At 38.6% G+C, this 13,618-nt stretch overlaps 1 protein-coding gene across 2 annotated transcripts in view; it reads right to left on the bottom strand.

Annotated features, from left to right (window-relative positions):
* The window catches only part of Kcnq5 (potassium voltage-gated channel subfamily Q member 5), a 557,372-nt gene that overhangs the window by 342,800 nt on the left and 200,954 nt on the right, over positions 1-13,618 (bottom strand). The gene's annotated exons all lie outside the window — the stretch shown is intronic.

Here is a 13,618-nt window from a genome sequence, read left to right as displayed (position 1 = left end):
TCACATGCAGATTTTTTCAGGAGATGATCTTTACAGAAAGTTTCAAGGTGGCAGTAATTTAGTACTTAAAAATGGGAATAAAACTTTGCCCAGAGAGTATAAAGTATTTTGAGTACCAGTAGCCAGACTTATTTTAATCACAGGAGTCTTTGTTGACTTGGTTCCAGATTAACAGTGAGGATGAGCTCCATTCCTGACTGCTGAGTGCCAATTACAACTACTAGCTGTTGGCACACAGAAGAAGAGGCACAAAATTCTATTTTACAGGAAGTGCCATTAAACTCATAATTTCAGATATGTGTTGACAAGTTTAAATGGTAGAAGTTTTCATCGGGTTTTTCTATGTGTCCACTAAAACTTTCCAGTGATTTGCTTTCTGATGAACTACATTTTGAAAAACCTTCAACAATGGCGTCTTTAACCTGATAACACATTGTTTTAATGTGATGGCTTGCTAAATTGTTTTGGAATTCAATAGAACTTTAGAAATTGTCCCCTTAAATTATTTATGAGATAGCTTTGGAGCAGTCAATCACTTTAGGGCTTTGAATATCTTTTGCATGATTTTTTCCTGAGTAAAAAGAGTGTCTGTTAGGCAAGAAGCAAGATTCTTGATTATTTTTTCTTTAACATACAAAGATTTGAGGTCCTCCATTCAAAAGAACTGAAAGAGAATAGGAGACCTTAGTCCATACTTTAGCAAAATAAAATTTAATTTCCATATTCTTATCTTCCATTGGGCCATGAGTCAGTACATGTATTAATAAAAGAAGTATCAGCTATCCCAGAATAATACAGCCTTAGGCCAATAGCACCCAACCAGGAAAACACATTTTGCTAGCAAATTACTAGGTTCTGCCTGAAGCCTGGAAAGGCAGCATTCTTCTATGTTTATATAATATATCCATCTGAGAATTTCACATACTTCACAAACATTCGCCTGTCAACTTTCACAGAATCTCCAGGAACTAGATAAGTGTGAAAAATTATTATTCCCACAGGAGAATTGAGGTCAAGAGTCATGCAGAGATGTGTTTGGCAGGACTCCATATGAACTTGGTAGATCGATTCTGCTGTGCACACAGTAGGCGCTCAATAACTAGCATTTAGTGGACCTGAATCAGTGTCTGAGCTAAAATCCCACAGGCCTGTCTTTCCCATGCATAGAAAGCACCCGGAGCAACTATGAATACATGTTATCATAGGTCGTTCCAACTGAGCAAGTCATGTTGCAAATGTAAACTACTCCAGTTCCAAGCAAAAGCCAGACATCAACTCATTTCATTTTAGCTGGACAGTAGCTCTGCTCAGCTGTTCTAACAGTACCTCAGCCTTAATTCCCTCACCCAACAGCAAATCTCTTAAAACATCACACAGATTTCTAAATGAATATTTCCTTTCTTAGATTAAAAACAGATTATAAAATAAAATGTCTCACAATAAAAATCATAAACTGAAGAAGAAAAAGAAAAGAGAAGAAGAAGAAGAAAAAAATCATAAACTGAAGAAGAAAAAGAAAAGAGAAAAAGAAGAAAAAAATCATAAACTGAAGAAGCTTACAGGAAGGATACGAGCAAAATGATAACATTAAAAGACCACAGTCAGTACATAGAGCAACCTTTGCATGGAGTGCTCACCCTTAGGTGGAATGTCATTATCAAACCCTTCTTTAAAGTCCCAGGGACGTATGTGGAAGAGATGGCAGAAAAACTTTAAAAGCCAGAGGCAGTGGACCACTCCACAGAAACCACCTCTTCCAGATTCAGCAAGGCTAATGCGCACAGAAACTCACAGAGGCTGTGGCATTATGTAAGGGACCTGCACAGGTTCAAACCAGACAAAGTCCCCGCACTGAGAAGGGGAAATAGACACAAGATCCCACTCCCAAACAAGCAGCTATTTCAATTGATGCTTGACGGGAAAGTGAAAATCAGTTTTCTTCAATTGAGTGTCACCAGGTACATCAACCACACCCCAGGGGAGGCCCCATAAACAGCAAAAATTAGACTCTGAATTTTTTTGGGGGGGGGATTTGTGTGTGTACAGTGTGCATGTGTGGGGCTTGTTGTTTTGTTTTCTTATTTAAAATTAAATTAAAGAGCATGAAATTGGGTGAGTAGGGAAGAAGTAGGGGAGGATCTGGGAGGAGATGGAGGGGTACAATAATATCAAATTGTATGAAATTCTCAAAGAATAAAGAAAAATATTAAAAAAGAATATTGTTTATCTAGATTCGGATTTTAGTACTCTAAAGATTTATTTCTAAATGTTTGATATAAATTCTGAGAAGTTAAGCTGGGCAGTGGTGGCGCATGCCTTTAATCCCAGCACTCGAGATGCAGAGGCAGGCAGATCTTTGTGAGTTTGAGGTCAGCCTGGGCTACAGAGTGAGTTCTAGGAAAGGCGTAAAGCTACACAGAGAAACCTTGTCTCAAAAAACCACACCAAAAAAAAAAAATCTGAGAAGTTGGAGATGCAGGGGGCATTGGTGTTCCACTGGAAATAAATGCTCCATGTATTTAAAGGGTGAGTTCCTGAGTTGGGAATGAAAATATGATAGGAACACAGATTTAAAGACTTGAAGCGTGTCCCTCTCCCTTTGCACATGGATGGATACATAAGAAAAAGCACAAATGTACCATGTTCTAGCTTGGGTCTTCCAGGCCTTTTAACTTGCCTCCACTCTTCCCAGTTCCTACAGTGGATGTACAGGGTCTTGTTTCCCAATCAGTGTTTCACATGCTCACATGAAGCCTTAAGCCAATGATGACTCACTTGTAGATTCAGATCTGCTTAAGAATAATGGATTTGCAAGATTTGAAATACCTGTCTTTATTCACCCCTGAACTTTAATAGCATTGGTCATTGTTTTGGCTGCTCTCCATTTATTTAAATTACACATGATCATTTTGGGAACACTTAAGTGGGGCAGTTTAAATTTCAAATACTGTTGTACATCTGGTTGGTTAAACTGGTCTAGTATTGGTGAAATTATTAAGGCCACTCCACGTAGTTAAAAGGGAGATTTATTTAATGGCATAACTTACAAATGAAGGGATAGGTAGGTTGAGGGTTCTAGGAAAGGCGCAGCGCAGTCCAGCGGTGTTCTCTGGAGAACTCTCCTTGGTCTACCTCTAGCTTCTGGGCCTCTAGCAGGAAGAGCGCCCAGCGCATCCTGATCTTGGGTCTTCAGGGCCCTCCCTTGGCCCTGCCTTGTAGGCGTGATAGTTACCAAAGCCTCAATGGGGGTTGGAACTTCCAGAGCAAAGCTGGAATGACTACCCACTACATCCTAGTCCTTAGTGTTGTCTTTTTTCTTTTTTCTCTTGGCTGTTTTATAAGAAAGTGTAATTAGATAGTCATGTTTAATGTCTACCAAATGTCTGAAGGCTAGAATGCTGTTTACTAGTAATTTTTCTCTTGGGTTATATACAATTTAAGGTAAAAGAATCTCTGAGTTACAAAGCCAGGTCAGAATCCCCTGTGTTTATTCAAAATTGTTCAAAAATCTTTAATTTTAATCTTGCTAATTAAATACATTTGTTAATAATGAATTAGAGATAGTCAATATCATTGCCTACAGACATTTATTCTTATCAATAGTAGATCTTATCAATATTGAAAGGTTGACCTGAGAGTTTATTATGAAGATACTGCATTAATAAGTTATATCTGGTCTTTCATGAGCTCAGCAAATATCACTGCTGTGTTATCCTTGCCACCTCTGGGACATGGATTTGACTACTCAAATATATTTTTTTGTGGAAATTGGTGGTTTTCATTGCAACTTGCTTGTCCTGGCTTTTCCAGATGGAGTTATAATTCAGAATTCAAGATTCTATTAAGCTACCACAACCTGGGGATGTTATTCCAACAGCAGGAGTAATTTAAAGCTCTACACTATTCGGTCCCTCCTCTGCAGAAGGTCATGATGTCCCTTCCAAGTTGCAGGCCTGGCTGCACATTGCCTTGTATTGGGTCCACTGCAAGTCGTTCTTTCATGTTTCTGGTGAGTGAAAGTAATGGCAGAGGATGTAAGTTTTCTTCTGAGTCAAAGGAAGGCTGCATTTTCCTTCATTGAAATTTTCTTTGTAGGGTATAGATAGTAATGGTTGGCCATAAGCATAATGGCATGGTGCCTTTAATTCACACTTTTCAGAAAGAAAAAGAAAGCATAGAATAAGAAATTAATTCCTTGAGAACTGGTGAGGGTTTGTGACATTAGCTATTTAGAAGAGGAAACAGAGGCAGGGTAACGACCAAAGCTTGGGCTTTTAGTTTTGCTTAAAGACAGTTTGTAAATAAACTCCTACCTCTTCCTCTCCTGGGAATTGCTATTGAGCATCTTTTTCTCATCACCACTAAAGACTCTGGGAAAACAAGGAATTATTTCCAAAGGGCTTCATCTTATTACATTCAGGCTATGTCCATGGCCATCCCCCTTACTGTCTCTTTGTTCCCTTTGTTATTTCCCAGCATGGAACATGGAGGAAGGCAAACATTTGCATAAATCAACTGTAAAAGAGTAAGGCCCATTTGGGGTTCTCCTAAGCAACCACTACAATCTGTTTATTGGACGTGAATATAAACTCTAATGCCTTCATTACCTAAAGTCTTTCTGAGAGTATTCAAAATGAATGTCAAAAGTACCCTTTGAATTTAAACAGCTGATGTAATTCTGGCCTTTGAGGGTTGATTTTAATATGCTAATTGCCAAATATTTTATAGAGACTAATCAGAGAAAGAACGTAGATAATGAGCTGTGAGAAATCCTCTTTTGTGTTGCTGTTTTCTTAACTATAGTAGGACTTCAAAGTCAGGAGGCTAGATTTTATATATGACCATGATTCATAAAATGACTCTAAAATTAGTTCCCAAAAATAGTTCCACAGCTGTCATAAAAAATAGTGGAGACATCCAGACTCATTGAGAATGTCCCAAGGTGGTCTACTCTGATGAAAATATGTCTGGATGAGACCAGTGTGATGTAATGCTTAAGGGAGAGTCTTATTGCTTGACTATCACATTTCTGTGTGCATGTACTACACTCTGGTATTTTCCTCTTTTGTTTCTTTATAGCAGGGATTTCATGAGTGGACTGGGTGCAGGTTGTGATGGGAACTTGAGGTATCAGGTTGTGGGGGACAGAGGGTGAGAATACTGAAAGAGACTACTGGAAAGGGGGTGCATTTTGGGGTCAGGTAAAAACCTGGCACAAGGGAATCTTCCAGATATCTACAGGGATGACTCCAGGTAAGACTCCTAGCAATAGTGGATACATAGCCTGAACTGGCCATCTCCTGTGACCAGATTAGTGTCTAGCCCAAACGTCCTCAGAGAAGCTCCATTCAACAACTGATGGAAACAGAAGTGGACCCACAGCCAAACATTAGGCTGAGTTCGGGGAATCTTGTAGAAGAGGGGGAGAAAGGATTGTAGGAGCCAGAGGGGTCAGGGACACCACAAGAAAACTCACAGAATCAACTAACCAGGGCTCATAAGGGCTCACAAAGACTGAACCAACAACTAGGGAGCCTACATGGGACTGATCAAGGCACTTTGCATATATGTTAAAGTTGTGTAGCTTGGTCTTCTTGTGAGATGTTGGGGATGTCTTTCTGTATGCTGTGAATGTGTGTTGCTCTAATTTGGTTGGTAAATAAAATACTGATTGGCCAGTAGTCAGGCAGGAAGTATAGTATAGGCAGGATAAGCAGAGAGGAGAATTCTGGGAACAGGAAGGCTGAGTCAGGAGACGCTGTCAGCCACTGCCATGAGAAGCAAGATATAAAGATACCGGTAAGCTACGTGACAAGGTATAGATTTATAGAAATGGGTTAATTTAATTAATTTAATAGAAATGGGTAAGATATAGCTAGCAAGATGCCTGAGCCATTAGGCTATACAGTTTGTAATTAATATAAGCCTCTGTGTGCTTATTTGAGTCTGAGCAGCTGTAGTCCTGGGCAGGACTGGAGAAAACTTCAGCTACAGTGGGACTTTTAACAGTGGGAACAGGGGCTATCTTCAACTCTTTTGCTAGCTTTTGGGACCCTAATCCTCATACTGGGTTACTTTGCCCAGCCTCAATATATGGCTTAGTCTTACTGTAACTTGATATGCCACTTTGTTTTGTTGATACTCATGGGAAACCTGTTCTTTCCTAAACAGAAACAGAGGTAGAGTGGATTGGGGGGTGGTAACAAAGGGCGTGGGGTGGGGGGAGGGAGGAGGAGGAGAGGAAGAAGGGGAAACTGCAACAGGGATGTAAAATAAATAAATAATTTCATTTTTTAAAAAAGAGTTCGTATTATATGCTGGCAATATCACACAGTGGGTAAAGATGCTTGCTGCCAAGACTGAATATCTGTGTTCAATTCCTGGGACACACAGGGGGAGAAAGAAAGTTGTCCACAGGTCTCTACATGATAAGAGAGTGCACACCCAAACAAACAAACACATGTAACAATCAAATGAAAAAGATTCCAGCATGGAGACTCATTCCTGTAATCCAACAGTTGGGTGACTGAGGCAGAAGATTATTATGAATCTCTGGCCATCCTGAATAACATGCTTATAAGACCATTCTGGGCTATAGAAAGAGGCCCTTTCTCAGAAACAATAACAAAAACAAATACACAGACAAAAATTTCCAAGTACAGTTACCAAATATTTAGCATAGTATTGACGCTATCTGAAGGACTACAGTTACAATGGCTGGGTAGAAACCTAATTTATTACATTTCTTATGGTGTTATTCATATAGGTTACCTCAGTCCCCTCACGTAGATAGAATGGGTTCACTATTAGTGCTGGAAGATTCAGTGATTAAACACTGTAATTTTTGGTACTCACAGTAAATATTTCAAAATTGCTAGACATCAACAGAGTTTTACTTATGGCATATTCGGCGACACTCATTCGGGTACCCAAATTCCTGGGTTAAGATTAAATGGAATAATAAGACACCAGCTAAAAACATTTGAATAAGTTAGATAATGATAGTGAAAGAATTTGAGGATGCAAAATTGCATGAATAAAAATCCTCTTTACATTTTCACAGATTTATCTTAGTAATTGCACCAGTCACCACAACATGACTTGTTATGACAACAGTAGCTCGATAATTGGTAATTTAAATTAATTTATGTTACTTGCCCTGCACGTCTTCACTAAATCCACTGGTGCTTTGTAAAGAAAGCCGTTTACCTTTTAACTATAGAAAGCACATTTTCTTCACATAGCAGTAATCAAAATCTGAGCTGAATAGGAATATTTGGCTTAATATCATCATTATATTTCAAATGAGACACATGAGATTAAGCAGTTTTGAAATCAAGCTACAGGTGAGACAGTTTTCAAATAAAATTTCGAATATGTGTGTAGCATGAATCTTAAAAGGTCTTTTAATAAAAACAAACCTGGAGCCAGGTATTGAGGTGAACGCTGAAAGATCAGAGAAACAGAACCAGCCACAGCTAACCTCACTTCACCAATTCCTCAGCTGATCTCGTTTCCTCAGACTGGAAGCCTCTTTGTCCTCATCCGAATGGATCTCAGGTGAACTGCTGTAAAAGCCTAAAAGCTTAATCTGGCCCTAGTTCCTGGTTTTCATGCCTTATATACCTTTCTGCTTCCTGCCATCACTTCCTGGGATTAAAGGCGTGTGTCACAATGCCTAGCTGTTTCCAGTGTGGCTTTGAACTCTCAGACATCTGGATAGATCTCTGCCTCCAGAATGCTAGGATTAAAGGTGTGTGTGTCACCATCTTCTGGCCTCTATGTCTATCTAGTGGCTGTTCTGTTCTCTGATCACAGATAAGTTTAAGATGCACAATATATTGGGGAACACAATATCACCACATATGTGCACTTCATGGTGAGAATTCACATCTGACCCAAAGACATGGAACATTCATAGAGTTCCCTAGACATGATTCTGGAGGCTTCCTTCCTCAGCCCAAGTGAACAGAGCTTGTAGGAATTCTTTCATTTGTACATAGTACACATTCTCTGTATTTACACTCTACATATGAACTACACACCTGAATTTCTCATCATGTGGACACTTTTAGAGGTAGCCTTCTGTCCAAGAAAATGCTGAGACATAATAAAGCCTTCCCATGAGGCTTTCCAAGCAATAGTTTTAGTTGAAGATTGATCCCACCAAAGGTCTGATTTCCCAGTTACTTTGGCATCTACAATTATAGTTTCTTGGTCTTAAATGCTTAATTAGGAGCCTTTGGAAAGTTTTGTGTCAAGCTAAAAATATTTCTAATGTACACTTTTGCTTACTCAAAGCTGCATGGAGCTGTAATTTACAAAGGAAACTTGTTTCCTTAATTGTTATGTCAGTCAGCAAAAGCCCAAGGAGCGGGTGCAGAATAATCTGCTTATATTTAGCACCAGTGGCCAAGAATGCCACAACTTTCATGTAATTTAGGAGAAGGTTAGGGATGCCGTGTCTATGGAGCTGATGAGTGTGTGATTTGATTTATTTTTAAAATTAGGTTTTACACAGCATTTTTTTCTTCTCCGTTATGACAGTTTGGCTTCTATGCAATTTTAAAAGGTAAAACCATGAGTCAGGTTGATGTCTTCATCTTTATTGTAGTCATTACATAAAGTTAGATTAATAGAAAGCAAAGCTTAGTACACACAGAGCTGTTTTCTCACAATTCTACTATTTTTATAATCCTGCCTTCAGTCACTGAAGAACGTTTCCTCATAGAACAAATCAAGAAGAGAATAATCTACCGCGAAGTGCACATTTTCAGATGACTCATGTATTTACCAAATGAGATGGGAGAAAAAAAAGGAGAACAAAGAAAAACAAGCAAATTAGAGGGAACAATGTTTCTCCAGTGCTCTCCTGCGCATGCGGCTTTTCCACATCTATGATGCAGAAGCCTCCTGAGAGGCATGGAGGTTTGTTCTTCCTAGATGAGCTCATCCCTCTAAACAGCATATCACCATGTAGCAGGTACAGATGCTAGGTAGAGAGCTGGCTGGATTGTGCTATAATCCAGTCTCACCACATCCGTCAGTGTGACTGGATAAACTACATAATGTTTCTGGGCATCAGGTCCCTCCTCTGGAAAAGAAGAATCATGATAACTGAGTTACAGGTTATCCGGTCACACAAATGAGCCCAGAGTATGAGCATCATTTTCCCTGTTACTACTTCTGCTGCTTAGCCCTACAGGGACAGCAGATGCTCCCCAGCTACTGAATAAAGACAGGGCAACCGAGGATGGACAGGGACACCTGATAATGGACTTAATGAGAGAAAAGTGTTTCTCTCCCTTCCTGGCAGTCATTTACACAGACAAACTGTCAGTAAATTGGAGTCATAAATTTCCACATCACATCAGCTTCTAAATGTTTTTTTTTCTCAGAGCTGACACTTCCTCACCAGAAAACTTTTTATTCTGATCTCTCACCAATAATTGTGATGTGATGTGTGTAACTAACTAGTTAACAGCATTTGCAGAACATGTGATATTTAATATTATTCTATTCCTGAGTTAATTTAACTCCCCTTTTTTTTATAATTTAGGTGTATTAATTAAGAGGCAATATGATACCAATCAGGGACATCATAACAACCAAGATATAACAACCACAAATAACCATCTAAAAGACCTTTAACATCATTATCTTTTTGCTATGTCTTTTTAAGGTGCATTAGATTTGAGTAATACCACCCCTTCAATATGCAGAGATGTACAGAACGAACCTGTTCCAGACAACTAATGAAGACATGAGTTCCACATCTTTTAAGAAATAACTGCTAGAACATAGTGTTTAGATTGTACTATATCTAAGTGAGTAAAGGTATATATTCATACACATATTAACATTAAGAAATAAGCAGGTATAATATTGATAGAAAGATAACTATGAGTTTATGTGAAGTGTGGAAAAATGCTTCACTATAATTTTTAAAATCAAATTTATTTTAACTGATACATAAAACCAAAGCTATATATATATATATATATATATATATATATATATATATTAATAGATGAATTAATGGTGTCTCAATGAATATGTTCAGTGTGCAATGTTTAAAATCAGGTTGAAATATCTCTTTCCTCAAATAGCCATCATCTTTAAGACAAAAACTTTCTTTTTTTTTTTTTTTTTTTTTTGGTTTTTCGAGACAGGGTTTCTCTGTGTAGCTTTGCGCCTTTCCTGGAACTCGCTTTGGAGACCAGGCTGGCCTCGAACTCACAGAGATCCGCCTGGCTCTGCCTCCCGAGTGCTGGGATTAAAGGCGTGCGCCACCACCGCCCGGCGACAAAAACTTTCAAAACAAGCCTGAAACTGTTGTTGTCTACATTCACTATATTGTATATTAGTATATCTGAATTTCCTGTTCTTCTATTTAACTGTAACTAAGTACCCATTTATTCCGGCACCCACCCCAACCCATTTATCCAGCCTCTGGTAATCAATTTTTTTACATTCCACATGAGAAAGATCATGTAGAACTTGTCTTCCTGTGCCTGGCTTACTTCACATGCATAGTGATCCTCAGATTCACCCATGTTGTGGGAAATGACAGAATTTCATTTTTTTGTGGGTATAGTATTCCATCATGCACATATAACCTATTCTTTCTTCATTTGTAAGTTGATGGTCTTAGGTTTTTCTATGTCTTGACTATTGTGGATAGCGCTCGTGTAATCTTCAAACGTTGTAGTTTAGGGAATTATAAACACAAAATGAATGTGTAAATATAGAATCATATCTTTCAAAATCCTAAACAGAGCAATGTCCGGAATAGACAGTAAGATGGTATATTTGTGATAGAATGGGAGAGATCATCCATGACACTATAGTGAGGAAATTGATAGAATGGGATACAACCAGGTTTAGAGTCTCTTTCAAACTAGTTGGAAACTGTAGCACAGTAGGTGAAGTTATAATAGTAACTTTGCTGGTCTGTGTTGAATGTTACATGGAATGAGTTTGAGGTCAAATGCACAGATTATAGTCACAGGTACTAATGAATATATAACAGAAAACAAGGCAAGAAATTTCAAATGTTCTTACTGCCAAAATGAGTACATGAAGAGTCAAATATGTTAGTCATTGTTGACTTTATAGTCTTTTTCTAGGGTAGACATATATCAAAGCATCATGTTGTATTTGTAAATCAGTACACTTATAGTTTGTTGGTAAAAATAAACAAAAACAATGAGCAAGGAAATAAAAGCAAACTGATTGGTGATTTCAGTTGCCAAGAAATGTAGGAGAGATTGCTTGCAGCTTGATGGTAACAAAGTTAATTACCCATTACTGTCAAAACGAACACCATTTTAAGGAATATGATAGACACCAGTCTCACAACGTTCAAGATATAATTCAAATTTTTGACAAGAACCCAGGAAAACATGACCCATTTTCAAGGAAGAACAGTAGCTGCCAGCATTAAAATGGCCTAAATACTGGAAGGATAAGATAAAAACTTTTAATCAACTTGTAAAATGCTCAGCATGATCATGATAAATGTACTTATAATAAAGAAAATGCTATGCCATTTCAGCAGAGGGAAATGAATAGTAAAACAACTTTACAACTGGAATAGAAATAACATCTCAAAGGAAAAGTTTCTTTCACTAATTTGAACAAAAGCACTGTAGGGGACTGTCAGTCAACGCAGATTCTTTTTTTTTTTTCTATTGCACATGTTGATTTATTTAAACCAGTTACAAATCAGCACATCAAAATAGTGATTATCGTTAATGCTTTGTTAAAGATCAGATAAGATTAGAGGGTAAGAAATGGTACTGGGTTGGGGGAGCACCTGATTAGTTCCAAGGCTTTAGATACAATGTAGTTGGTTACATATTAATCAGCCATTACATAAGGGGGTCGATTGGTAGAGCAGTAATTTATCTACAGAAAACTCTTACACAAATCAGATCCACCTAGACCTTCCCAGTGCCATCCTACTCTACTCCATCGGATCCTAAAACCACCTAAAGACACAATTTCCATCTTTTTCCTCCATCCCATTACCTATCCATATATTCTTCCCTCCCCAAAGGTGCTGTGCAAGCTGAAAGCAGTCTGCTATCTAAGAGATATCAATATATAATATAATGTAATGTAATGTAATATAATATAGAAACTATCGCATTGGAATTGGACAAAACAAAGCAACAGAAATAAAGAAAAGAGCCCAAAAGAAGGCACAAGAATCAGAGACCTACTCTTTTGTATACTCAAGAACTCCATGAAAACATTAAACTGGAAGTTATAATATATATGCAGAGTACATGGTACAGACACCTGCAGGTCCTGTGCATGTTGCTTCAGTCTCTGTGAGTTCATATGAGCTTTGATCACATTGACTTAGAGGGCCATGTTTTCACAGTGTCCTCCATTCCCTCTGGCTCTTACACTTTTTCTGCCTCTTCGTTCTGCAGGGTTCCCTGAGCTTTGAGGAGAGGGATTCGATAGAGACCTCCCATTTGAGCCCTAGTGGTTCAATGCTTCTCACTCTCTGCATAACATCTGACGGTAGGTCTATGTATTTGTTCCCATCTGCTGCAGGAGGAAGCCTCTCTAATCATGGACAGCCATATTTCAATTCTTCAAGTTCACCATGAGTAAAATCAGTTTCTTCCCCAATAAAATGCAAATTCTCCAAGTCCACAAAGGAAGCAAGTGAAGGGTTCTCCATGCCTTTAGCAATACCAGCAGTTCACTAACCCTCACAGTTTATAACCACATGCCAACTTCCTGGCAGAGAGGGTGGGCATAAAGCCGCTGTGTTATCAGTGCTCTCTATATGTACGTCTCGATTTCTCCCTTTCCCTTTCCTTCTTTGAAGAATCTAAGTTCTCCTGACATAAAGACAGAACAAGTTCTTGTAAGTTTGAGATTAAGTAAAGACATATGGATTCCTGCTACACACACACACACACACACACACACACACACACACACACACACACACACACTGCAGACAGGAACCCAGTTTACAGCCATCTTTACTGCTAGGCATTAGCGGTTTAGTCGTTTCAGGAATCATATAAAATTTGAGTTTGCAATCTACTAGGGCAGGATCTAGACGCAACAGGATAACTAATAAGAAGACTTTATTGTGAAAAGTGTATTTATTACTATTATGCCTACTGAGAAGACTCAGCAGATGTCTCCTCCATCTGTCCCAGGAACTGTGAACAGTGTGCAGGTAAGGAGAGATTGAACCCAACTCTAGCATCAAGGGCCAATGTCATCCTAGGCCCAGACCAGGTGTTCAGTCCAAGGATGGATCCTAGACTTGAGGGAACAACTGACATCTGCAAAGACCCAGATGCTTATTTTATGATTGCATATTGTGGAAGACCTTTCCTAGCCTGGAAAAGCTAGAGGGTGAAGGCTTCCAAGCAAAGACCAACAATAGCCACCCATAGCAGAATTCAGCTCTTCAACTGTAGTGGACAATTTTTCTCATCTGGAAAATGCTATCGTAAGTATGGTTTAGTAAATTTAGTCCTTGGTTGTCTAGACATCTTTCTAAAGCATAGCCTCTGTTCTGTTTGCTTCTAAGATTGTGACCTAATCCCCTATGCAGTTCAGTTAATCTGGGTATCTT

This window comes from Peromyscus californicus, unplaced genomic scaffold (genome assembly GCF_007827085.1).
Source record: "Peromyscus californicus insignis strain IS unplaced genomic scaffold, ASM782708v3 Scaffold_19__1_contigs__length_69161282, whole genome shotgun sequence".
Taxonomy (NCBI): Eukaryota; Metazoa; Chordata; class Mammalia; order Rodentia; family Cricetidae; genus Peromyscus; species Peromyscus californicus.
The sequence above is the reverse complement of the archived record's forward strand: the minus strand, read 5'-3'. Positions and strand labels throughout refer to the sequence as shown.